The 27923-nt window shown below is 41.8% G+C and overlaps 1 protein-coding gene across 10 annotated transcripts in view; it reads right to left on the bottom strand.

Annotated features, from left to right (window-relative positions):
* THRB (thyroid hormone receptor beta) overlaps positions 1–27923 on the bottom strand; it is a 296012-nt gene that overhangs the window by 216642 nt on the left and 51447 nt on the right. For 4 of the 10 annotated variants that reach the window (XM_073333470.1, XM_073333469.1, XM_073333478.1 and 1 more), the window contains exon 2: positions 526–593. The exons of 5 other annotated variants lie outside the window; for them this stretch is intronic. The gene's annotated coding sequence lies outside the window, so the exon portion shown is untranslated. The remainder of the gene's footprint in view (positions 1–525; positions 594–27923) is intronic. One more of the 10 variants, XM_073333475.1, reaches the window with a different exon arrangement.

The raw sequence follows: 27923 nt of genomic DNA, 5'->3' as shown, positions 1-27923 counted from the left end.
GACAACGGTCTTAAGGAGAGTATTCTTGTTTGGATGCACACGGGTCTATTTACTCATGTAACTTTCATTAGCATTCATGGATGTTATACACACTAGTAACCATGCAACAAGGCAAGTACATATAAACGTCTCAAAACACAAAGACTTTCTGGGCACAAAGTCATATCTTTTAATGGCAACAGCATTGTATTTCATTTTCAGACTGCAAAACAACTCTCTTTTCAGGCAAACAAGTTAACCGTCAAAATAGCAGAAATTGTACCATACACTGGAAAAAATATTTTTCACTTGATGGCTTAGGACCAAACAAGTTTCAAAATCTGGGCAGTCAGCCTGCTGGGATTTAGAAACTTCACTAGGGAGAGGAACAAAACAAAAACATGCCGCAACATCTGAACCAAATCATCATATTAGTGGATGTAATGATTTCCCCTTTTCAATCTATACTTTAACATATTGACTCAATCTAACTAGTATCAACCCTAAAATGTTGGACAGTTTTGTTAAAAAAATCAGCAGAATTACCTGAATATTTCACTGGAAATAGTATAATGAAATGTTACCTCATTAGAACTTCATTTTCAATACCTTTGCTGAAAAGAGTAAAGAAATCCTGTATTAAAGATCCATTCTGTAAAAGGTCTTTTCTGAAACTATTCACTAAATACATAAAACTACATTTTCTCACGTCAGAGTTAAAATTATTCTCAACAACTTTATATGGAAATATTGTGTAAATCTTTTAACAAATTTTTAAAATATTGTGAGAATATGAAAACAATTCATGTCATTGATCTAATTTGTAATCTGAACCCAGGCTGTTCATACACAGTTCATGGCTTTGTTTTCACGCCAAGTGATATTTTTATACCTGTATAGCAGTAGAGCCCCATCGTATGAGGTGCTGTAAGAGACAGACCCTGCCTGGAAGACGTAACAATTCACGAATACTTGGCACTTTTTAAGAGAAATCTGTGTGAAAATGTACTGTACATATGTATACTGCTGTTAGCCTCAGCCTGCATCTTAAGTGAGTTAAGGTAAATGCCTCAGAATGACAAAGGTATGGAAAATTCAACCCATTTCAAACTCTCTTGGTCATCTCAGGTAGTTCAGCATGAATTATGAAATGTGGGTGGTTATACAACTATTAATTTCACTGACCTTTTAGTTTTCTGTGAACTTTGGCTAGCTTACTCTATTTGAGCTAAGAAATACGCAAGATATCAGTGTTATGACTTGTGCCCAATTCTGATCCCTTTGAAGTAAATGGGAGTTTTTATCACCATTAACATTCATGAGAACAGTATCAAGCCTTTTATCTTTACTCATTTTCTACATTAGCATAATATATATTGCAACATGGAAAAAACCCGAAAGCCAGATCAGATAAAATTTGGCAATGATTGTAACGTGTCTGGTGCAAAGAAAAAAAGGCAAATGAGAATGGCAATGAATTGTGAGCAAACCAAAGCTTCTCAGCCTCCAGCACCTACAGTATGTCTCATTAACCACCAATAATTCCATTTGTAATTTAATATGTAAAGAAAACACAAGTAAAAATAATTCCCATCCCTTTTCTCAAGACTGAATTTAAAGCTTGGCCTCAAAGCATGGGATCAATATAATCACACTGTTCAACAACTGAAGTTCCATCTTCTTCTTCTGACTTTAATAATGCGATTCTTAGATGGCTGGGCTGAGCTTATCAATGTAAGGCATATTACCCTATACCAGAATCAGCTCCTGCCATAACTTATAGCCTCTTTAACTACTGCTTTGTAAAAGGCCTTTAAAAATCTATCTAGCACAGAAATAGAATATAAACTTAAAGAAACAGATTCTTGAAGTGGAAGAATTCAGGAAGTCAAATATACAGTTTGAGAAAAGGTATAAGATCTCATTTTTATGGTCCAGATCCTCAGCTGGTGGAAACCAGTAATTTACATGTACACAAAACTTACAAATATTTCCAACACAGATCCCAAGGAAAAGGAGTAACAACAGGTCCATTTCTTTACTCAAGAAAGATTATAAAAATATTGTGGGTGTATTCCAGCAGCACTAAGCACCCACAGGTTTTTCTGAAAAACAGGCATGATACTTACAAAATTAACAGCTAACAGATTACTTGATTCATACTTCCCAGTAAGGCTTTAGGTCTGGGATACCAGCTATAGACACCTTAAGGAGGGTTTTGCACACATTACGGAAATCAAGAAATAAATTCAACAGTCACTGTATCACTGGATACTACCCATAGCTTTGATAAGATTGAGTTGGATTTATTCTAGCATGAGCCAAATCTTGCTCTCCCTTCTCACGCAAAACACCCACTGAAGTCATGCACAGTGTAACTGAGGACATAACGCATCCCAGATTCTTTACAACTGGCTGACCAACCTTGATAAGAAAGTGGTCCCTCGCACAGAGTAAACACAGAACATGTGCTGAATTCTCCTTTGTGGACAAGGAATGGAGTACCTTGCTGGATATACTATTTCAACTACTGGGCCAGTAAGGAAGCAAGCCTGGGGATGAAGGATGGTCTTTTAGTAAGACACGGTGCTGGAAGTCAAAAGAATTGGGTTCTGTTCCAAGCTGTCACAGATTTCCTTTGTGACATGAGGGAAGTTGCTTTATTCTGTGCTTCAGTTTCCTAAGGGGTAATAATACCTACCTTATGTAGGTGTTACAAGGTGGGAGAACTTTGAGATCAGTGAATGGACTTTATTATTAATCATCATTATCATTTAACCCTTCCTGCACACCACACCCCCTCCCACACTCCACATAAACTAGCTACATCAGATGCCAGAGGGATTTAGAAAGTAATAATTAGAAGTACCAATTTATATTGGTATATGGTCACCCAGGAACTTATATCAATAGATTCTGGGCTTGTGGTGTGATCCATAGCTTTTGAAGCAAAGCTGTGATAAAAATGATTCACACCATAAATACACTTACAGCCAGCAGTGCTTGAAGACACATCTAACTGATGCTGCATACTTTTAAAAGAGGAGTTAAAATTGATTATGGATGGTTTTAGATCTACCAGAAAATATCCTAATGTACTGAAAGATAAAGCTAGGCTTACACTGAGTGAACAGATCCAGATAACAGACCTCATCTGATCCAGATGTTTATTAAAGGGCAGACTGGATTAGGGCAACCTACGACCAAAGGTGCATCCCACTATGCCCTCCCCCTCCCCTCTCCCCCCCAAACCCACTCCCTCCTTAAGCTGGTGAGGTCAGGAGCCACTCACACAAGAGCTATCTTCTGGAGGAGGGAGGACCCCACAACTGCTCCTCTTGATGCAGGTTGGGGCCTCTCTGTCTTCAGATGAGAGACACGCTGTCTTCTACCCAGGTGCAAGGGATTTTCAGCTGCACCTCACCTGAAGACTCTATGTGTGGGGGTTTCCACCAACCAACCACCCCAGCAGAGGGTTGTGTGTGGGCCCTCCTGCTACCCCAGCAGAGGGCTCTGTGTGTGCAAACCTCCTGACAGCCCAGGAGAGGGCTACATGTGGGCATTTAAAAGTCACATGCAATATTAATGATAACAGTACACCATGCTCTCATGCTTGGCGATATTATGTTCCCTCATAGGGAGGGGAAGAATTCTACAACCAGAGCTCATAGATTTCCTTCAGATATTCAGATATGTCACATTTCTTTGATCAACAAAGTACTTTTTCTTCTAACTGTATTCCAGGATATGTGCCATCAAATGTATTAACTTAGAATCATTCTGCCATGTATTGGGCTTCCAATTAAATATATCTTAAAAGTCCATTAAGTACAACTTAGAGAAACAAAAGCAATTGATTGCTGCCAACACTAAGCAACAAAGATCCTTTACATTCAGCAAGAATTTAATGTACAGCAAGGCATTTGACATTGTCCTTTCAATTCATCTTAGGAAAATAATAAATCCCTTTATAAGCTCAGGGCTTTTCTGAACATCTCTTTATAAACCACTTTCATAAATTGTAAAAAACTCATTATTAGCAAAACAAATGCCAGAAATTGTTCCTATGAAGGCACTTTGCTACCCGCCCAGTTTACAAATTTACTTACAAAAGCCCCATGATCCATCTTACTCCTGTTGAAATTAATGGGAGTTTTGTCATGGACTCCAGTTTGTGAGGAGCAAGCCCAAATAAAATATTACAGTATAACATTGTAAACATTGTTATTTTTATGCAGTTGGCAGAGGGAAGATCTTGATCTGTTGCAATTTTGTTGCTAGTCCTCCGGAGGATTAGCACTGCTCAACTAACCAGTTGCAGCCTTCTAATCATATCTATACTGCATGTAAATATGTTAGTGGTGCAGGAAAATTTGTTCCTTCTACCAGGTTGAGAAAATAAATTGAATTGCATTGAGATCTAAAAATACGAAGACCATAGTCTTGTTTTAATCCGTATTGTTTCATGATTTTATGTTGTACATTAAATCCTGCGAAGGAGGAGGTACAACAACATAGCTCAGCAATAACCATAACTTCCTATATAGCCACATAACAAATATACTCAAATCGCTAAAAATGGGGTTTTACTCTAGCATCTCTCTCAGCCATGTCCATCAAGTGATCACGGTGTGTTAACCATTTGCTAGGTGATAAAAGAAAAGGCATCAATGAAGACTTTACATAATGCAGATATTATTGCCACATTCTGCTAGGAGGTCTTTGAGCAAAGAGCCAAGTGAATGTATCAGGGCAGTATTTTTCCATTTATTCATACAAGGAAGCATCACCTCTATTCTCACTCAAGTCCCCTCATTCCACATTCACTTCTGAATCCAATTAAAAAAATGCTTTCTTTGTTTTTGAAATCCTCCACTGACTACTCTCCCTCTTTGTTTTCCTCTTGGTTCCTCCTCATGATCTCATCACATTGATGAGATCAATGCAAATCAATCCGGGGGCAGAGACACAATATCTCTCTCAAAGTTACTAAAACAGCTTAAAAGTCCTAGTCTTCTAGTCAGATTCATGTCATGTAGCATTTATGTTCATTTACTCTGGCACAAATCCTGGTTAAAGGCTCTGCTGGTGGAAAGACCAGGAGACTAGCTGAGCAACGGGGCTGCACATGAACCCACTGGAAGCCAACACAGCCCAAGAAGTGGATGATAGTAACTAGAAAAGGAGAATAGTCAGGGTGACTGAGAATGTACTAATTCAGGGACAAACTCCTGCTCCCAGTTAAGATTCCCACCAGTGGAAAATCCAAGGAAAGGCAGCAGTAGAAACCCCACCTGAGCTGCCTCAAGCTAATTCTCCCTTAAGATGCAAGGAACTTCTTTGGTACTGAGACATAATTTAATTCTTCCTGTTCCAGCTTTACTGAGTCAGGCCTATTAGATTTCACTGTTCCAGAATATGCATGACAGAGAACACTACAGAATGAAGATTGCTCATACAGATGGTGAGAGGGGACTGCAGCAGTTTGCAAGCTGTGCCTTGCCACTCTGTGAAGTGAAAAGCTCTGGGTTTAAAGCCCTGGCATGCCGAAACTCTAGATTGTGACATGCCTTTTACTTCTCTGAAATGCACACTGCAATCCACGAAATGCTCAAGCTTTTCTGAAAAATGACACTGTCTATACTAGCAATGTATTGCTAGGCTGTATGCATATTTGTTTGAAACAAATATAAATATGTATGTTGGACTAAGCTCTTTGGATCCAGCAGATGCATCTGAAGAATGTTTACTTCTCATACAATGCTAATCACGATTATTATGCTGGTTTATGTTATCTCTAGGATCAAAAGCTGGAAAGCCCATTTTTGGATTAGGCTGTAAGGACAAGTTCATGACTAGAAGAGAAAAAACATATAAGAATCCAAACAAAGCATAGGTACGGATTAAAAAATAACCATCGTTGCCAGAAAGCGGAATATGGTAACCCAGCCCATAACTACATAGTTACATACATCTCTGCCAACAGCAAATGGTGTAAGTTCTGCTGCCCATCCAGCATGAGCAGCCAGAGTTCATGTTTCAAGTTATGCCATTTTCTTGAACAAAGAGCTGAATCAGACTCTGAGATGCACATACAAGGATTACACACATTTCTGTTCAACTCTGGTTTTCCTCTCTCTTCAATCTTTATTTATTTCCTTGATTAATCCTAACAAGTTATTTGGAATTCATTTGTTATTGCTTTGGCTGGTTGGCTATCATAGAAGTCACGAATTATGTGGCTTCTTGCTTTTTTCAGGACCTCTATGAGTTCTTGCTATGTAGCTCTCTGCCGGGGTCTGAAGAAGGCACTGCTTCCATCTGAGCAGCCTGTGCCACCTGCAGAGGAATAAAGATGTCATCACTTTTGCTTTGCACATTGCCTGTGACCCCTGCAGGGAGCTGAAGACCCACTGTTGCGAGTGACCGACCCTCTGCAGGGGGTGAAGATACCCATGTATGGCTGAGAATGTGCGGTCTAGTGCCATGCGCCCTGTGAGAAAGCAGAGGATCCACAGCCCCTAACGCTATTCTTCTGTTCCTGGTCCTTTAACCTTTTTTGTGCATTACATAATGTGACCTATAAATTCTTTTTTTTTTAAAGCAAAATCATAACTTTCAAATTTTCCCCATGACAAAGCCTTCATTTTTCACATTCTTTGCCATGACAACCAATCAAGTGCAGAACAGAATCTCGTTGACCCTTTTTTCCTCCCTCTTCCTTCTCTTTTCCCTCAAAGACTCTACTGCGTTTTCTCTTTGACCATCTCCAAATCTTTCTGACCTATGCACGAGAACTGTACAATTGGTCCAGTGATTTCCCCTTTCCTGCACTCTTTGGTTTCAGTAACACATTCACACTGCATTGTAAATTACTTGCAGCATTTCTATTATAAACTCTATTTAAATTTATAGTTGAGGAGATGAAAAGGCATTTTTGCCACCATAATGCAGCTCAGACTTCAAGTTCATTTATGCAGAATTTCTCTATTTTATGCATTTTTAGTTTCTTTTTTTAAAGTTTTCTTTTTTACTTAAAAAGTTAAATTAAATTAAGAGACAACCAGACATGCTTTGTTTTTAAAAGGAAAAATAAAACCTTACTACAAAAATAACTACATCTGTTAAATCCATGTCAATCTCATTTCTCTAATTTTGTTCATATAATTTGATTACTTTTGGCATTAAAATGAAGAGCAAAGGTAAGATTCTGATGCTGAGATTTCATCAGAAGTCAGCACTGCTAAACTGTGCTATTTTGGTCACTCACACAACATTTTTGAAAGCATGTTCTCAGCAGTGGGCATCCATTCTCTCTGGGGAGAACCACTACCATGTGTTCAGGAACCAGCTTTGTTCTTCTGAAACATTTACAAGAATTTCATGCATGTAGGGCCCAATCCAATACCCACTGAAGTCAATGGAAGGACTTCCACTGGACTGAGAAGAAGTGCCCAAACTACAGATGGGCTCGGGATGCTAAATTCAAATCTGGATACAGATTTTCAACAATTCAGTGTTCACACTTTTTCTGATCTGGGTGTTTGCTAAGAAAGATGGGGACAATCAGGGCTAGTCTCAGGGGAAATGGTGCCCTTCCCCTGGCTGCACCTACCCAGGGGCCCCAAACCCCCCGCCCATAGTGTTCTGCTGCGCCATTCCACACAGGGGAATCCTCCCCCACAGAGTGGGGCAGAACCAGGGGGCTGTGGCTCTCTACCAAGGCTCTCTCCTTCCTCCTCCCCTCCCCTACTCCTGCTCTGCAGTGATGTGTAGCTCTTCCCCCTCTCCCCCTGCCCCCCAATCACCTATCCCTCTAGATGAGCAAGCACAGGGACAAACCTTGGGACAGATGATTCTGTGGGGGAGGCCAAAGGGGGAAGATCTCCTGGAAATGGGCAGGCAGGCGTTAGCCCAGCTCTCTACTCAGGCAGCTTTCCCACTGCCATCTGGGCTGAAGTAGGTGAGAGAGACAGGGCAGGGCAGGGCAGGGGACTGCCTGCAGCTTGCTCGGGCTGCAGGAACCAGCATGTGCCGGGGAGGGGGCAGGGATGTGCAGCCACATGCAGCCCCTGGCTGCAGGCCTGAGTGCATGGCAGCGGGGGCTGCAGGGAGGAACAGGGAGCCTCACAGCAGCTCCACAGCCCTGCACCTTCTAAACCCCCCACAGCTGGGCCAGGCTGGGCGTGGCAGTCCCCCTCCATCACTCCCTGGCTGTGTTAGACTCCGGCAGCTGCGCTTCACCCCAGCAAGCCAAGGGAGCTGCTGCTGCCACTGCTGCCATCACCGAGGTGACTTAAACCCTCTTGACCATGGCACCCCCTGATCACGACGCCCTGGGCAGTCACCCACGTTGCCTACCTGTAGGTCCAGCCCTTGAGCCCTGGGGACAACTAGCAAAATTCACATCTAGATGCAGGTTTGCATTTTAAATGCAACATTTGGAGGTATTGAGATTGGAGGGTTTCTTTCTTTGTCCTCTCTTGATTCTGAATGAATGTTTTCAAGCAACATCCATGTGCCTGCCTAAGCATGCATTACAGCAGTGTTAAGACCAAGTTGTAAACTGGATTTCAGAGAAACCCCCCAACATAAGGCTACTTCTCTTTCATGGTTTTTAAATCATAGGCATGACATACATTTATCTTTGTATGTCTTCTTAACTCACATTAATAAACACATGATTTGATCAGTCATAGTTTTTTATGGTATGTAAAAAGAAGGATTGACATCTATGCACGGCTTCAAAATATCACATTCAGCTCTACGTATGAAATCATGAAAGAGATTGTGGGCTTGATTCCCATTTACACTAAGTTCCCTTTATATGAGTGACACCTCCTGGAAGGCCTTTTTACAGTGCCAGAGAAATGTAAAGGGGCCTCAGTCCCACAATCTAAGCACGGTGACTTTCTTTTTAAAATTAGCTATGTGTAGTCGTTTCCTGGTGCCACCAGAGCCCCTCAGAATATTTATAGCTTTGTAACTCCCTATTATTAATTCTATATTTATAGCAAAAGACCTTTCCACTGAGTGACAGCTGTGATATTCCACAAACAGAATACAGAACTAATACCTATAATATAATTGAAAAACAAAACCACATTTTCTTTAATTATACAGAAATTCCTAAAAGAATCATTTTAAATTGTGGAGTATCTGATCTGTGGAGGAAGACATTTTTTCCATGTTTCTCTCACACAAGAAAGATTTCAAAATAAAAACTAGCTATTAAAGAGAGAATAAATCAATCATAAATAATCATGTAAATCAATGCTGGACTAAAACATAGTAGTTTGTGTTCCTATCTCCATTGATAAAAATAATGAAAAAGACAAATACTAGAAAATAGCTTTTATACAGCACTGTATAGATATTTGAAGAAATGCAAAAGCACTAAACACACCACTTCAATTCCTAATCCAGTTTAGCTCAGTCATGCCTTTTAGTTTTCCAGAAGATCTTGGCATTAGCTCCAACAAGAAAGGTAAATATCAGTTCTGAGGGTTTTTATCTTGTTAGGCTACAACATCTTGCTGGAGGAGTTTAAATAAAAAATTGCCTGAGATTAGTCATATATGGCCATCATCAGCAAATGTCACTGCAATCACTAGGAATGTTTACCACCTCCTCACAAACCACAGCGAGAAACTTAGACAGCTCTGAAAAGAAATTAAATGTTAAAAATGGCAAGTAAAGTTAAAATGGTCAGACTTGATAGTGAAACTAGGGCCTAAAAGAACTAGCTGCTCTGTTCATTCCCTCTGAGGCACCTGGCATTGGCTACTGTTGGAAGACAAGATACAGGGCTAGATGGACCTTTGGTCTGACCCAACATGGCCATTCTTATGTAAAAATACTGTCATTGAGGTCTGACAAAGAAGTCCAGTTATCCATGTGGCACCCTTTTAACCTTAATGTCTTTCAAAGAAAATTTCTGTGTGAGAATATATTCTGTCTATTATATATCAATGAATTTTCCAAAATTCTTTTTAAAAATACCTTTCACTATTTCAATATTTTCATTGTCACTAATAGTCTCAGCAAAAGCTACCATTTGAACAATATTCCCCAGTAGGAAAACCAGAGTGATGATAATATAACCTGCTTTAGAACAAATTTCATAGTCTGTAGTATTCCATATAGGTTCTAGTCTCCCTTAATCCCACTCTACATCATACTGTCAAATAGAAGCTTGGTATTTTATTAATTCTTAATAATTTATATAGTCCAGTAATACCCAAAATGTGCTAGGCACTTTACAGATCTATAAAAGCAATTCTGTGCCCAGATCATACTATCAATAAGAACATAAGAATGGCCATACTGGGTCAGACCAAAGGTCCATCTAGCCCAGTATCCTGTCTTCTGACAGTGGCCAATGCCAGGTGTCCCAGAGGGAATGAACAGAACAGGTAATCATCAAGTGATCCTTTCCCTGTCACTCATTCCCAGCTTCTGGCAAACAGAGGCTAGGGAAACCATCCCTGCCCATCCTGCCTAATAGCCATTGATGGACCTATCCTCCATGAATTAATCTAGTTATTTTTTGAACCCCATTATAGTCTTGGCCTTCACAACATCCTCTGGCAAAGAGTTCCACGGATTGACAGTGTACTGTGTGAAGAAATACTTCCTTTTGTTTGTTTTAAACCTGCTGCCTATTAATTTCATTTGGTGACCCCCAGTTCTTGTGTTATGAGAAGGAGTAAATAACACTTCCTTATTTATTTTCTCCACACCAGTCATGGCCATAACTCTCCAAGGTATGTAAGCACATGGGACTACAGTGAAACCTCAGGGTTATGAACACCAAAGTTATGAACTGACCAGTCAACCACACACCTCATTTGGAACTAGAAGTATGCAATCAGGCAGCAGAGACCAAAAAAAAAAAAAAAAAAGGAAAGAAAAAGAAGCCAACACAACACAGTACTGTGTTAAATGTAAACTACTAAAAAAATAAAGGGAAAGTTTTTAAAAAAGATTTGACAAGGTAAGGAAACTGTTTCTGTGCTTGTTTCATTTACGTTAAGATGGTTAAAGCAGCATTTTTCTTCTGCATAATAAAGTTTCAAAGCTGTATTAAACCAATGTTCAGTTGTAAAATTTTGAAAGAACAACCATAGCGTTTTGTTCAATTATGAACATTTCTGAATTATGAACAACCTCCATTTCCAAGGTGTTCCTAACTCTGAGGTTCTACTGTACTTGTGTATTTAAAATTAGGCATGTGCTTTAAAAGACAAAAAGAAATAAAAAGGTGGGAGAAAGAGGTACAACATACAACCAGATTGGTCAGAATAATGACTGGCACACACATCTAAATTTCCATTTTATTTTAATAAACTATAAAACAATTTTAAGTGATTTTCTTATCTTTATAACTAGATGCATCAATCAGAATATCTTCTACATTACATGAGAGCTTTCCCTGGAACTTTGATTTGCAATCACCATGACAGCTGCACTCCACTGTGTAGGTGTTAGTGGTGTTTTCAACTGTTCCAGGGAAGACAGAGAACCATGAACTCAGTTATTACAAAATGTATTTGAAAGTATGCATGTTGGACTTATCAGAGTTAGTGGAAGCAGCCAGGCCTTAGGATCTGGGACTGATGGCATGCAGATGACATCTTGGAAGAGACACCATGCCACAGCCTGTCATGTTTTGTTCCAAAGCCCACAATACACTAATGGTGATCATTGGCCAAGGGTATCATTCAGTGACATGTATCATGTGGTATTTCTTAAAGCTACTGAGCCAACTTCATTCCCCCATTCCATCAGAGATCAAGTAAGAGAAACTAAAAGACAAATGAAATAACCTCAGTGCATTGGGGGTGGGGTGGGGGTGGAGGGTAGAATAGAAAGACACAGCTTGAAGCACCTACCAATGCAAGGCATAAAGGCCCGGAAGAAAAGAACTGGTTTCATGCCAAAAATATGTAAAACAACTCCAAAGCTGGACGATGTACTCCAGCACAGCCAAAATGCATCCGTTGCATCAAGTCTTGACAATGAAAATGGAAGCAGAGCCCAAGAGGAAGTAGATAGTACCTGCAGCCTCCCACAGCATGCCCTGTCAAGCACCTGAGGAGTCAATTGAAGCCAATGCAGTGAAAAATGAGGAATTCATTAACTTACCCATCCCAACCAAAGGCAGCAATGGCTAGTGAGCCTGAGGCCTTAAAGATGTTGACCACACAAAAGATCTTGCAGCCAGCTTAGAGTCAGTATATCAATGGATCAACATTTATTTAAAAATAATAATTAAAAGCTGGGTTTTGACCCTTTCACCAACCTAGCCTTTAATTATTAATTTTTAAAAGGTATTCTAACAGGGAAGCTGTGGGCTCTGCAAAGCAGGGGAATCCCTGACTGACATAGCCAGCCTTCCTGGTCCTCACTGTCAGAGAGGGAATGTTGAGGGTACAAGGGGGTGTGACAGGAGCATAGTGATTTCTGGAGATATCCTACTACATTACTGTCACTTAGGGGACATTACCAGCCAGTGTAGGGGCAGAACTGCCACCCAGGTGTTCCCAGGAACAGGGAAAGCCAGAGACATCTTTAAAATTCACCATCTGAATTAAAAGACACATTCATTTTTATAGCCTTCTGGCACTATATTTTATATAGGGAATTTAATAGAGAAATTGTTCCACAATATATGACCACAATCTTTATTTAATTTAATGAAGACTGTTATGATTTCTATTCTTGTAGAGTCAGGAAGAATTCCACATTTCCTCACATAATTAAAATATTAAGTAAGGGATCACAAACAAAATCAATACATTTTGTATAAAAATATATTGGGATCATCTGGTCCTAGAGGCTCTTTCATTGTTAGCTGACTTTCCATTTGAAAGAGTCAGGGCATCATTAAGAAAGTTCACTACCAGAAGTAAAACAGGTACAAGAATGAGTTTTCTGACCTCTTTTCTAAGGTCATGATGCAAGATCTGGTCTAATTTCTGTAAGCAATTTATTATTGGCAGGCCGGAGCATGCAGAATAAGTACTGGCTTTTAAGGTTAGCCTTAAACATTCAAAAACAATTATTAATGCTGCATGTGACTTAAAATCAACTGTATTATTATTAGCATATATTATTTATATTGTGATCCTGTAAGGACTGCAGTCCCATTCTGCTAGATACTGAGGGGTGCTGGAACAATTTTTATTGTGTGGCTACTGAGAGCCATTGAACCAAACTGTAAACTCTGTATATGATGGAAACCACTTCAAGCCAGAGGGTGCAGGCAGCATCCCTAGTTCCAGCACCTTTGCAGATACTTTACAAATACACAGGATAACACAGTATTAAAGAGCTTACCGTCTAAGGCTCTGATCCTACAACTGGCTCCACATGGGCAAATCTTTATGCCAACAGGAACCTCACTGATTCCAACCACATGGATCCAGCTAGAGGATGAGGGCCTAATGCAAGATACCACAAACAACCAGAAAAGAAAAGTGGAGAGAAGGAGGAAGGATAAGGGCAGCAGAAGTAATATCATGTAGTTACATAGACTAACCATGGTCCTGATTCACAGAACCATCTCTATGTATATCTGTACTATCCGCCGGATCGGCGGGCAGCGATCGATCCAGTGGGGTCGATTTATCGCGTCTAGTCTAGAAGCGATAAATCTACCCCCCAAGCACTCTCCCATCAACTTCTGTACTCCACCAAAGCAAGAGGCGCAGGCAGAGTCAATGACGGAGCATCAACAGTCGACTCACCGCAGTGAAGACATCGTGGTAAGTAGATCTAAGTATGTCGACTTCAGCTACGTTATTCGTGTAGCTGAAGTTGCATAACTTAGATCGATCTCCCTCCGCCCCCCCTCCACTGTAGACCAGGCCTATATAGGAAGGATGCTTAAGCACAAACAGGTGCTTAAGGTATGTGTTAGCATTTACCTTAATAGCATACCCTTACATGCTTTCCTGAATTGGGGCCAAAATTCACAACTTGATGATTTTGCATCATAGAAACAATTTTTATCAAAATTGAATACATTCCCTATCAAAGTATAACCTCTTTGAGAGTTGCTTGCCCCAACTCCTGGAAATAGGACCATGGTCTATTATATTATTTATTGTCTGTTTCCCCCCATCTAAACAGATTATCCTCAACTGCCACTCTACCCATCATTCTTAATTCCATATTAATTTTTATATACGTTGTTGTGAGCTAGGTGAAACTTTGTTATGGGTTGAGTGAAAGCCCCACTGAGGTTGATATGTTAATTGAAGGATGAGTTCATACCTATCTGCAAACGTAAGCCCCACCTAAGAATAAACAAACAGCATGTGTGAACCAATCCAGAAACTTTTGGGTGGAGTACTGATTTAGATCGGTGCATGTGGGAAAGTGAGAGAACACACAGGGTATGTCTACACTGCAGTAAAAATAACCTGAGGCCGGCCCATGTCAGCCGATATGGGCTTAGGCTGCAGGGCTCTAAAATTGCAGCATAGATATTCAGGCTCAGGCTGGAGCCTGGGTTCTGGGATCCCATGAGGAAGAGCGGTGTGTAGCTCAAAAGTTTCTCTCTCTCACCAGTAGAAGTTGGTCCAACCATCTCACCCACCTTGTGTCTCTCTTATTAAGAAATTCAGTGTCCTTGTGCTTAAATTAATGGACATCACTAGCCACAATATTTCTAGTTCCTCTTTCAAGCTTCCATTCTTTGGCAGAGAAGTCTTTAATGCTGGCGTTTGCTATTTAGCTGTCAGGAAGAAATTCTTTGTATGAGAAAATGTCGGAAGTGTAGGATGATAAAATCACTTGACTAGTGTGTTTAACTTGATATTTTCATTTCTCTGTGGAGTGTGCAGCAGCTGTTGCTTGATCATTCAAAAAATCTCAATGATAAAAAATGGTAATCATGCCTAGAATCAGTGCAGAACATTAACCAGAGATTTCTTATCCCAACCTGAGCATAAAGTGTTAATTTCAACCATGTAAAATCAATCAAATATTTGAATTGGCAGTCTGCCACCTGCTGGGCTGTTAGCCTTATCTGTCATAGGAGAAACGAGAACTCTCATTAGCGGCTGACTCAGATGAATCAGCATAATTAGGACAAAATGGCTCAGGCAAAGTATCATTAAAACATTGACGTAGTTATGTTATAATTATGGTACTGAGCATTCTCATTCTGAGGTGTAGTTTTTAGAAGTACTTTCTGGAAAAATTGCCCTTTGGGGTGACATACTTGTTCTTAATCACAAAGGTAAAGGTTTTAGAACTTTGTTCAAGTTTCAGTCAGATTTTTTTTTAATTATCCAAGCCCGGGGGGGGGGGGGGGCGGGAAGGAAGATGTTTTCCAAGTTTTGAGAAATTTTCCAGACACTTTTTTGGTTGCATAGATAAATCAAAAACAGTTCAATGTTAAAAGTGCATGCACTTGAGCCAATTTAGCAGCCCTTTACTGAAATGTATATGGTCTAAGAATGTAGGACAATGTTAAGTCATTAAGTATGAAAGATTCTCATTCCCTGGAGACAACAAGAATTTATATTTTCATAGTCTTGACTTACTATCTAGCGTCTCTTTAAACAAGTATGACAGCAGTTGTAGAAATCTGTGGTGATTTTTTTTTTAAAACTCTTTTTTTCCCCCGTTTGCCTTTAGATTATGTCACTGGCTATAAGACTTTCTTATATTTTGTACCTAAGTGATGGCTGGTGTTTTTGAACTTTTTTGTTTATTTTTATGTTATGGCCTGAATACATTATTGCATTTCGCTCATCCATAGTCACTTCACATGAAGAATCAGTGAAAAGTCTGCTGCTGCTTTTGAAAAGTGGCTCTGTAAAATGGAAATTGTAGGCTCATTCCTGAGCCTTTATTGGCTGCCAGTGATTTCCCTAAAGTTACAAGGCGAGTGAGATAATATCATTTATTGGACCAACTTAGGTTGCTGAGAGAGGTGTGTTCAATTTACAAGTAAAATTATTTTTTTCCCTTGACTGCCAGCCTTGCAGATTCAGTCTGAGCTCTGAGACCCAAAGCTGAGTTCTTTACCTCTGAACATTATCATCAGTAATAAAGGTTCTGCAGGCCAAATTAGGTGTTAAGTAACACTTATGCAACCCCATTGCCTGTAAATTTTGCCTTCAGTGATATATGTATATCTTCATTAGTTTCAAGAGAGTAGAATTCTAGCTCTTGACTTTTAAACGTTAGGAGAGAAGGAAGGAACTCAGAATAATGTTACATCAAACATATTTTAACCTCCCTTTACTATTTCAGGCTCAACCTATGACCTTTGTGTTTAAGATTAGTCATGTGGAACATGAAATGGAAACATTCCATAACTTCTCTGAATCATTTTTTAATTTTTGTCATAATGCTGTTTCAGTTCTTTGTTAATTAGATCAGGACAGATTTTCTTGTTGTGCAAAATGCATATTTTAATCAAAGTCTTGTGCTCAGTGAAAATTTCAACATGTTTGTGGTAGCTGGATTCAAACATAGAGTCACAATCTTCCTAAGAATTCCACTGGGGATCGCTGGAAAGTTGCAACATCAATCCACCAGCTAAAGGACTGATAGAGGGTGCAGAAAGGTTTTTGACCTTTAACTTTCAGTACAGTGTTGCTTCTTTCCCTGTGAGGTTAAATAGTAGGCTGAACACCTATATGTCAGAAGTTTAGGGTGATTGCCCTGAGAATTTCCCTCAGCTTTTTCATTTTATTTTCAGTCTCTCAATAAGGGTGAAAGACTTCCTTGTGATACTTTATTCTGCATTCTTGGGTGGCATCTTCAGTAAGCTGGAGACAATATTATTTGGTTTTCTCAGATGTAGAATCAAAACTATTGAATATGAACACATTTTTCCCTGGGTGCTTGTAGCCATTATCAGGTGTTTCTGATCCTCTATCTACCAGTTTGCGCTAATAGCGAAGTTGATTATTTTTGTTCTTCCTTTAATTTTTCCTCTGTTTCTCCACTCATAACAGCTGGTAGTGACCCTACAAGTTTAAACCTGTCAGGAGGAGTACATCAAGGGTGAAGTACCTCCAATTTAAAGAAATTGCTCATTTGAAATGCTGTGTTGAAAATGATGTTGTTAACATCAAGAATAGTTGTGACTTTCTCATCAAGTTTAATTTTTTGTTTTTATGACTAATCAATCTGTGCCATTGTTTGGGTGTTGAAGACAAATAGAGATTGTTTCCAAATGAAGCTAATGTGAATCCCTGTCAGTAGTTCTTCAGCATTATCATCGTCAGCATTATCATCGTAGCTATTTATTGATGACAAAGATGGATTTAAAAATGTATCATTTGGAAGATCAGACTCAGTGTTCTGCTTTTTAATGTCAATAGACGAACTGTCATTCAATGGCACATTTGATCTTGAAGAATCTGAAGAAACAAATTTTCTTCACTTTCTATAAATTCTTAAATCTTTGTACTAAAAAACTCTTGACAATGTTTACATTTTACTTTAGAATAACTGCCTGTTGTCATTACTTCAATCCACTGAACAACTTGTTTCCTACTACTCCCTTCAACTTTTGGCTTGCATAATCATATAAACTCATACAAGGATGTTTGGTAAACACTGATCACTTAAAAGCAGCAAAGAGTCCTGTTTCAGAGTAGCAGCCGTGTTAGTCTGTATCCGCAAAAAGAACAGGAGTACTTGTGGTACCTTAGAGACTAACAAATTTATTAGAGCATAAGCTTTCGTGGGCTACAGCATCCAATGAAGTAGGTTGTAGCCCACGAAAGCTTATGCTCTAATAAATTTGTTAGTCTCTAAGGTGCCACAAGTACTCCTGTTCTTTTAGGGAGTCCTGTGACACCTTATAGACTAACAGACGTATTGGAGCATGAGCTTTCGTGGGTGAATACCCACTTCGTCGGATGCAAGCTTATGCTCCAATACGTCTGTTAGTCTATAAGGTGTCACAGGACTCTTTGCCGCTTTTACAGATCCAGACTAACCCGGCTATCCCTCTGATACTGATCACTAAGTAAATTCAACACTATGAACACTGAAAAATAAGATGAGCAAGAAGAGTTACATTACCTATTAATGTTTTTGACCAATTAAAGTTTCCAGTCATGAAACCAGAGCCTAACAGCCTATATTTTAAAAAGTATCTAGTGAATTAGGGTGCCTTAACTTTTTGGTGCCCAAGTTGAGCCACCTTAAATGGGGCTAATTTTAAGAAAGTACTGAGCTCATGCGATCTGAAAATCAGGCCCACTTTAAGATGTCTCGAGTTGTTCACCCAAACATGGAGTCACCCAAGTCACCAGTTGCTTTTAAAATTTAAGGCAACGTTTCCTGATCAAAAACCTGCAAAAATACAGTATGTTCATGTAAATACTTCAGTGACACAAAGGTTAAAAAAATAATGAAAAACCCACTGGGGTGGCTTTTTTTTCTGAAAAACAAACACAGGTTATTTCCAACTGGCAACTACAGAAAAACTTTATAGCCTTTCTTAGATAGAGAAAATAATCAGTCGTGCTTTCTTTTAATATTTTACATTTTGAGAGACCAAAAGGCATCTGCCTGTTTATTAGGAGATAAGACAAAACAGATGCAATATGTTGTCATCTTGTCATAAGTGAAAGAAAAGTAAAATGTCTTGTACATGTATTGGAATACACCGAAATTTCACTTAGGCTTAACAGGTTGAGCTCTGATCTCTGAAACAGAAGTGTGGAAGCTGCTTTTAGAAGACAGTGTTGACCTAAACAGTAAGGCTAACACTTTTGTCGGTATAACTTCTGTCACTTGTGTATGGGGGGGGAGAAGGGGTGAAACCCCCCCAAGCAATGTAAGTTACACCAAGAGAAGTGCTGGTACGGAGAGCGCTATGAGCTTCTCCCGCCGACATAGCTATCGCCGCTCCTGGAGGTGGTTTTATTCAGGGGCGCTGGAACAGCTTATAATAGTGGGGGTGCTGAGAGCCATTGAACCAAACTGTAAATGTCAAAAACCACTTCAAGACAGGGGGTGCAGCAGGCACCTCCAGTTCCAGCACCTATGGTTTTATGATGTCGATAGAACAGCTCTCTCCCACGGGCATAAAGCAGCTACACGGGAGATCTTACAGCAGTGCTGCTGCATCGGTACAGCTGTGCCACTGTAAGCTTGCTACTAATACACATCCACCTATGTGAGATCAGAATTAAGTGCTAAACATAGTCCTTTCGCATCCCCACCCTATCATTTCTCATTACGTAGTGAAATGTCCGCTCCTACCTTTGATGGACCCATTATGCCAGCCTCCATTGCCTACCAGTTAAATTTTCAAAGAAGCACATTTTTGCTTTCTCTCAAGCTGCCCCTCACAAGTCATCAGAGCTCCCTACAACCACGGCAAAGCTACATCATTATCCACCTTCAAATTCTCCTTTGCTATGAGGCCTACAAAAAACTTGACAACGGTTAGAAGTTGCTATGGTGTTACCACCAACTAGCATGCTGATCAATATTGTTGCACTGTTTCTTTGTACTCCTACAGCTATCTGTCTGTATCCATTTGTTGTCTCTTGTCTTATACTTAGGTTGTAAGCTCTCTGGGGAGGGACTGTCTTTTTGTTCTGTGTTTGTACAGCACAATGGGGTCCTGGCCCATGAGTGGGGTGCCTATATGCTACAGTAAAAACAAAAACAAAGTAATAATAAATAATCAGATTTATAGCACTGAATGCACAGACTAATTGCCAAAACCTGAAGTATTTACCAAAACTCCCAAGCAAAAAGGAACACAATGGCAGTTTTGTCTGTATAGAAACTGAAGGATTTGGCTGTGCTTTTTTAATACTAGTAAATACTGCTTTGCCCTTGATCTGTATACACTAGTGCTTAAAAGCTGGCAATTTTCATTCAACTATGTAAGGTTTGTGATGTTCAAGCCATGTTCATAGGGAGTGTAAATCTGGCATATAGTTTCAAAAGATTTCTTCAGTAAGGTACGTGAATTAGTAAGAGAGTGGACAGAGCTACCAGGCAGGCACACAAAAAACCAAACCTTCAAAAACACTGTGCTCAATAGCCACCATCATTAGGCAACTCTAGAAGAACGAGACCTACACCTAGGACACATTACATTGTTTATATATGTAAAACATGTTTATGGTTTCTCCAAAACACATATTATACTGATAACAACCAACTAGGTTTGTGTCATATCAGTCTTCCAACAATGAGTATATGTAAACTTGCCCCCTACTAGTTAAAACATTGCGTTGTCTTTCCTCCTTCAGTGTGTACCGTGGCCGTCTACTGCTGTCCACAACATTCATATTCTAAAGCTCTAGAGCAGAGGTGGGCAAACTACGGCCCGCAGTCCACAAGACCGTCCTACCCAGCCCCTGAGCTCCCAGCCGGGGAGGCTAGCCCCCGGACCCTCCCCCGCCACCTCAGCGCGCTGTGCCTCCAGCACTCTGGCCCACCTCTCCTGCCGGGCAGCGCGGCGGTGTGGCTGGCTCCGGTATGGTAAGGGAGCGGGGAGTCCTGGCGGGCAGTCAGGGGACAGTGGGCGGTTGGATGGGGAGGAGGTTCTGGGGGGGGCAATCAGGGGACAGGGAGCAGGGGGAGTGGACAGGGGTCGTGGCAGTCAGGAGACAGGGAGCGGGGGGGGGGGGGTGTTGGATAGGGGGTGGAGTTCCAGGGGGCAGTTAAGGGCGGGGGGTTCTGGGAGGAGGCAGTCAGGGGTCAAGGAGCAGGGGAGGTTGGATGGGTTGAGAGTTCTGAGGGGGGCGGGAAGTGGGAGGGGGTGGATGGGGGCAGGGTCCAGGCTGTTTGAGGAGGCACAGCCTTCCCTACCCAGCCCTCCATACAGTTGCGCAACCCCGATGTGGCCCTCGGGCCAAAAAGTTTGCTCACCCCTGCTCTAGAGGCAAGACCATTAGGAGAAAATCCTGACTTTTTCACCTGATGTAGCAACATGCAGCCTACAGGCAAAGGAAGTGCTCCGTGGCTTAACAGACTGCCCAACAGTATAAAAGAATGAAAAAAAGACACTCCAAGCAAATAGCCAGTTTTGTGGATTGCAGTTCTCTGTCCTGAGAAGAATTCTTGGTGTGCTAGGAGAGCTACAAAGTCTAATGGGCACTAAGGTCCAACCACAGGTAGTTCTCAGTTTTGTGCCTGAGGCTCTGTTGGTCCTCTAAATAGAGGCGTGACCTATGTTAAATCTGTATTCCCAGCTTTTCTGTTACAGTGAAAAGGTCCACAGCGTGATCAGAGTAGCCAAGTATGTCTGTGGACACAGATGCCATTGCAGAAGAAATGGTGGGCAATGGCAATACATATGCAGGAGAAACTGTTTACCTCTCCTATGTATGCAGAAATCCCATTATGTTCAAAGAGAGCTAATAATTAGGTGAATGACAGGTACTTCAAATGGGGTCTGTCTGATGCCTATCCCAGAGCACACATTTCTCTTGATCTTAGTCTCCAGCAAGGTATTTTTGTTTTAAATAAAAAAAGACTGATAAAAAGATTGAGGATGTTCACTGGATGTATAGGGTTACATAGAGGGAAGTGGCTGATGCTATGGCTCTCTTTTTAAAACACTGTTTAAATATGAAAAACACAATAGAAAGCAAAAGAGCATTATGTTGTCTCAAAATAAAGGTGATGGTTTTCTCTTGCTAAAGCCACAAAGATGTAGTACTTATGGCGGTTCAAACATTTCTCAGGATTACAAGGGTGGGAGAAACTTGTCTCTTCCAGTGCAAACTCCAGGCCTGGGCAAGGTGCTAAAGGACTATCAACATTTTCCCCTGTAGATCTCCTTACCCAGTTTTCCATTCTAGAGGCTAAAAAGCAAGAAGATATATTCAAATCAATTGCTGGGATGCTTCTCCCAGTTTGGAGAATTCTCCAGTATGAATTGGTTTCTCCAGGTAGGCTGCATAGGAGAGGTTTTCATTTACTAGATACCACAAAAGGCTTATCAGAAGTCTTAAAAATTGTTGGTCAAAAGGATAGCATGATTTTTAACATCACACCAAAGAAAACTGGGGAATGGCGCAGGTGCTGATGTGGAAAACAGGAAGAGTGGGGGCTGTCATAAATCTAAAACTTTAAAGGGACACTCACCTGAAAACCTCGTCAATTTCCATGAATGAGTTTAAAAGTAGTTTCAAGTACTACACCTGCCTGAGTCCACTTTGTTGCACTGGCAGGTTCAAAAAGTGAAAGTAACTTTCTGGAAGTTAAAACTTTAGTCATAGACTTCTGGCTCAAAACACTAAAGACAGAAAGACAGTTTCATTAGTTAAGCTTTGTACTTCTGCTTTGGCTTTAGTTTTTCCTGATGGTATTTGAAATATGGTACTTATTCACTGATGGGTGTAGCAGCCCCTAGTCCATGACTATGGTTTTAGTCTTGCTTTAGCATGGGCAGCTGCATGTTAGATTGGGAAAAGAACCTTTATTTCCTATCCATCTTATGATCTAAGTTTCCTTCCTTTTTTTTTTTTTTAAAAACCACCATTTGTGTGTAATTACATTATATATGTTTTGTAATTACACAATTACAAAATTACACACACACACACACACACACACAATCTAACAAAATACTTAAGGCCCAATTCTGTCATGAAATACACTTATGCAGTTCCTATACTTCAACAGGAGACATGCACAGATAAGAGAGGGCAGATTTTAGCACGAAATAGTAACAGGCTTCCTTTACACAGAAGCCATTGATTGTGTGTCTTCATCTTTTTCAAGTAATGGACCAAATCATAAAGGCCCAAGACAACCAAAGAGGAGCAAGTACAATCCATAAGGTAAAGCTTGAGTCACATGTACTGAAGATACCATATCACAGAGATAAAAATATATGGATTTTAAGAAATCTACTTTTTTCTTCGTAAATAGGATGGGGAAGGGGGTCATCTTCTACTTTCTCATAATTATGTGTGGTAGATTTCTCTCTCTTTACATTCACAATTTTTTGAAATACATTAACTTCTCATTTTGTTATACTGTATCACTGTACACCATGGTGCATTTCCTGGAAAGCAGAATTATGCAGTTTATTAGGGTTTGTGATTTGTAAGCTTTCTTGTTTCTTCAAAAACATGAATTATTCTGGCTCAATATCTGGGGTTGATCTTAGCTTGCAGAGGGCATTTTATTTTGGTAGGGATTTTGATTTTGAGGAATGAGGTCACTTTCCATCGAACATACAAGGTAACAATACCTTAGTCTCACAAGATGGGTTGTGTGCAAAAGGTGATTATCCCTGAGTAAATAATGAGTCATGAGTCCCTTGAGATAAAAGGCAAATAGACAAGGGTTAAAGAACAATTTTTAAAAAGGGCAAACAGATAGCACTGAAAACCACACATTCACAAAAATTGAACAGGAGGGGATAAATAATAGGAAAGAATAAAAACATCTGCTATTTCCCATCCAGCATCCCCCACCTGTCGTCTTGCGTGTACCTGTCTTCCCACATGTCTGTAAAGCACCATGCACACCAATGGTACTGTATAAATAATAATAAAATGAAAATACAAATGCATAGTGCAGGCTCATCTACTTTTACCTTCTAAGACCTAAGTGCAGTTCTCCGCATCCCCTGCAATAGCTGATACAGCTGATGATATTTCAAATACAGACATTACACACAGTTAAACTCCTGACACATTACTGGTGTAATCCGTTTATGGAGGGCCTCATCCAAAGCTGACTCAAGTCAATGGAATTCTTTCCATCAGGCCCAGAGGTCCTAATCATCTAAGCCTTGGTCTACACTAGGACTTTAGGTCGAATTTAGCAGCGTTAAATCGATGTAAACCTGCACCCGTCCACACGATGAAGCCCTTTATTTTGACTTAAAGGGCTCTTAAAATCGATTTCCTTACTCCACCCCTGACAAGTGGATTAGCACTTAAATCGGCCTTGCTGGGTCGAATTTGGGGTACTGTGGACACAATTCGACGGTATTGGCCTCCGGGAGCTATCCCAGAGTGCTCCATTGTGACCGCTCTGGACAGCACTCTCAACTCAGATGCACTGGCCAGGTAGACAGGAAAAGAACTGCAAACTTTTGAATCTCATTTCCTGTTTGGCCAGCGTGGCAAGCTGCAGGTGACCATGCAGAGCTCATCAGCAGAGGTGACCATGATGGAGTCCCAGAATCGCAAAAGAGCTCCAGCATGGACTGAACGGGAGGTACGGGATCTGATCGCTGTGTGGGGAGAGGAATCCGTGCTATCAGAACTCCGTTCCAGTTTTCGAAATGCCAAAACCTTTGTCAAAATCTCCCAGGGCATGAAGGCCATAACAGGGATCCGAAGCAGTGCCGCATGAAACTTAAGGAGCTGAGGCAAGCCTACCAGAAAACCAGAGGGGCAAACGGCCGCTCCGGGTCAGAGACCCAAACATGCCGCCTCTATGATGAGCTGCATGCCATTTTAGGGGGTTCAGCCACCTCTACCCCAGCCATGTTGTTTGACTCCTTCAATGGAGATGGAGACAACACGGAAGCAGGTTTTGGGGACGAAGAAGAAGATGATGATGATGTTGTAGATAGCTCACAGCAAGCAAGCGGAGAAACTGGTTTTCCTGACAGCCAGGAACTGTTTCTCACCCTGGACCTGGAGCCCGTACCCCCCGAACCCACCCAAGGCTGCCTCCTGGATTCGCCAGGCGGAGAAGGGACCTCCAGTGAGTGTACCTTTTAAAATACTATACATGGTTTAAAAGCAAGCATGTGAAAGGATTAATTTGCCCTGGCATTCGCGGCTCTCCTGGATGTACTCCCAAAGCCTTTGCAAAAGGTTTCAGGGGAGGGCAGCCTTATTGCGTCCTTCATGGTAGGACACTTGACCACACCAGGCCAGTAACACGTACTCGAGAATCATTGTACAACAAAGCATTGCAGTGTATGTTTGCTGGCGTTCAAACAACATCCGTTCTTTATCTCTCTGTGTTATCCTCAGGAGAGTGAGATATCATTCATGGTCACCTGGTTGAAATAGGGTGCTTTTCTTCAGGGGACACTCAGAGGAGCCCGTTCCTGCTGGGCTGTTTGCCTGTGGCTGAACAGAAATGTTCCCCGCTGTTAGCCACGGGTAGGGGAGAGAGTTGAGGGGGTAGCCACGCGGTGGGGGGAGGCAAAATGCGACCTTGTAATGAAAGCACATGTGCTATGTATGTAATGTTAACAGCAAGGTTTACCCTGAAAGAGTGTAGCCACTATTTTATAAAATGTGTCTTTTTAAATACCGCTGTCCCTTTTTTTTCCTCCACCAGCTGCATGTGGTTCAATGATCACAGGATCTTCTCCTTCCTAGAGGCTAGTGAAGATTAGAAAGAAAAAAAAACGCACTCGAGATGAAACGTTCTCTGAGCTCATGCTGTCCTCCCACACTGACAGAGCACAGACGAATGCGTGGAGGCAAATAATGTCAGAGTGCAGGAAAGCACAAAATGACCGGGAGGAGAGGTGGCGGGCTGAAGAGAGTAAGTGGCGGGCTGAAGACAGGGCTGAAGCTCAAATGTGGTGGCAGCGTGATGAGAGGAGGCAGGATTCAATGCTGAGGCTGCTGGAGGACCAAACCAGTATGCTCCAGTGTATGGTTGAGCTGCAGCAAAGGCAGCTGGAGCACAGACTGCCACTACAGCCCCTGTGTAACCAACCGCCCTCCTCCCCAAGTTCCATAGCCTCCACACCCAGACGCCCAAGAACGCGGTGGGCAGGCCACCGGCCAACCAGCCACTCCACCACAGAGGATTGCCCAAAAAAAAGAAGGCTGTCATTCAATAAATTTTAAAGTTGTAAACTTTTAAAGTGCTGTGTGACATTTTCCTTCCCTCCTCCACCACCCCTCCTGGGCTACCTTGGTAGTCATCCCCCTATTTGTGTGATGAATGAATAAAGAATGCATGAATGTGAAGCAACAATGACTTTATTGCCTCTGACAGCGGTGATTGAAGGGAGGAGGGAAGGGTGGTTAGCTTACAGGGAAGTAGAGTGAACCAAGGGGCGGGGGGTTTTATCAAGGGGAAACAAAGAGAACTTTCACACCGTAGCGTGACCAATCATGAAACTGGTTTTCAAAGCTTCTCTGATGCGTACCGCACCCTCCTGTGCTCTTCTAACCACCCTGGTGTCTGGCTACGCGTAACCAGCAGCCAGGCGATTTGCCTCAACCTCCCAGCCCACCATAAACGTCTCCCTCTTACTCTCACAGATATTGTGGAGCACACAGCAAGCAGTAATAACAGTGGGAATATTGGTTTCGCTGAGGTCTAAGCGAGTCAGTAAACTGCGCCAGCGCGCCTTTAAACGTCCAAATGCACATTCTACCACCATTCTGCACTTGCTCAGCCTGTAGTTGAACAGCTCCTGACTACTGTCCAGGCTGCCTGTGTACGGCTTCATGAGCCATGGCATTAAGGGGTAGACTGGGTACCCAAGGATACATATAGGCATTTCAACATCCCCAACAGTTATTTTCTGGTCTGGGAATAAAGTCCCTTCCTGCAGCTTTTGAAACAGACCAGAATTCCTGAAGATGCGAGCGTCATGTACCTTTCCCGGCCATCCCACGTTGATGTTGGTGAAACGTCCCTTGAGATCCACCAGCGCTTGCAGCACTATTGAAAAGTACCCCTTGCGGTTTATGTACTCACTGGCTTGGTGCTCCGGTGCCAAGATAGGGATATGGGTTCCATCTATGGCCCCACCACACTTAGGGAATCCCATTGCAGCAAAGCCATCCACTATGACCTGCACATTTCCCAGGGTCACTACCCTTGATATCAGCAGATCTTTGATTGCATGGGCTATTTGCATCACAGCAGCCCCAACAGTAGATTTGCCCACTCCAAATTGACTCCCAACTGACCAGTAGCTGTCTGGCGTTGCAAGCTTCCACAGGGCTATCGCCACTCGCTTCTCAACTGTGAGGGCTGCTCTCATCTTGGTATTCATGCGCCTCAGGGCAGGGGAAAGCAAGTCACAAAGTTCCATGAAAGTGCCCTTACGCATGCGAAAGTTTCGCAGCCACTGGGAATCGTCCCAGACCTGCAACACTATGCGGTCCCACCAGTCTGTGCTTGTTTCCCGAGCCCAGAATCGGCGTTCCACAGCATGAACCTGCCCCATTAGCACCATGATGCATGCATTGGCAGGGCCCATGCTTTCAGAGAAATCTGTGTCCATGTCCTGATCACTCACGTGACCGCGCTGACGTCGCCTCCTTGCCCGGTATCGCTTTGCCCGGTTCTGGTGCTGCATATACTGCTGGATAATGCGTGTGGTGTTTAATGTGCTCCTAATTGCCACAGTGAGCTGAGCAGCCTCCATACTTGCCTTGGTATGGCGTCCACACAGAAAAAAGGCGCGGAACGATTGTCTGCCATTGCTCTGACGGAGGGAGGGGCGACTGACGACACGACTTACAGGGTTGGCTTCAGGGAGCTAAAATCAACTAAGGGGGTGGCTTTACATCAAGGAGTATTTCAGGCAGGACTTCACGGAGGGTTCCAATAAGAAACAGTGCACCAAAAAGTTATTGTTCTTATTGGAACAAGGAGGTTAGTCTGGCCTCTGATTGATACATGGCTAGATTTACCTCTCTGCACCTTCTCTGTGAGTGACTGCAGTGAGACCTAGAGGAATGAGTCCCCTAGACAGGGGAGCGGGGGGGAAGCAAATGAGTACAAAACAAATCTGGTCTATTTCTTGTTTTGATCCACTCCATCTATCTTTTACATCTTTGGCTGGCAGCAGACGGTGCAGAAGGACTGCATGCCATCCACATCTCATGGCTGCTCGGCAGAAGATGGTACAGTACGACTGCTAGCCATCCTCATCTCTTGCCTGTCCGGCAGAAGATGGTACAGTACGACTGCTAGCAATCCGTATCACCTGCCTGCTCACCATAAGACGGTTCAACAGGACTGACTGCAGGACTAAA

Source organism: Lepidochelys kempii, chromosome 2 (assembly GCF_965140265.1).
Source record: "Lepidochelys kempii isolate rLepKem1 chromosome 2, rLepKem1.hap2, whole genome shotgun sequence".
Lineage (NCBI taxonomy): Eukaryota > Metazoa > Chordata > Testudines > Cheloniidae > Lepidochelys > Lepidochelys kempii.
The sequence above is the reverse complement of the archived record's forward strand: the minus strand, read 5'-3'. Positions and strand labels throughout refer to the sequence as shown.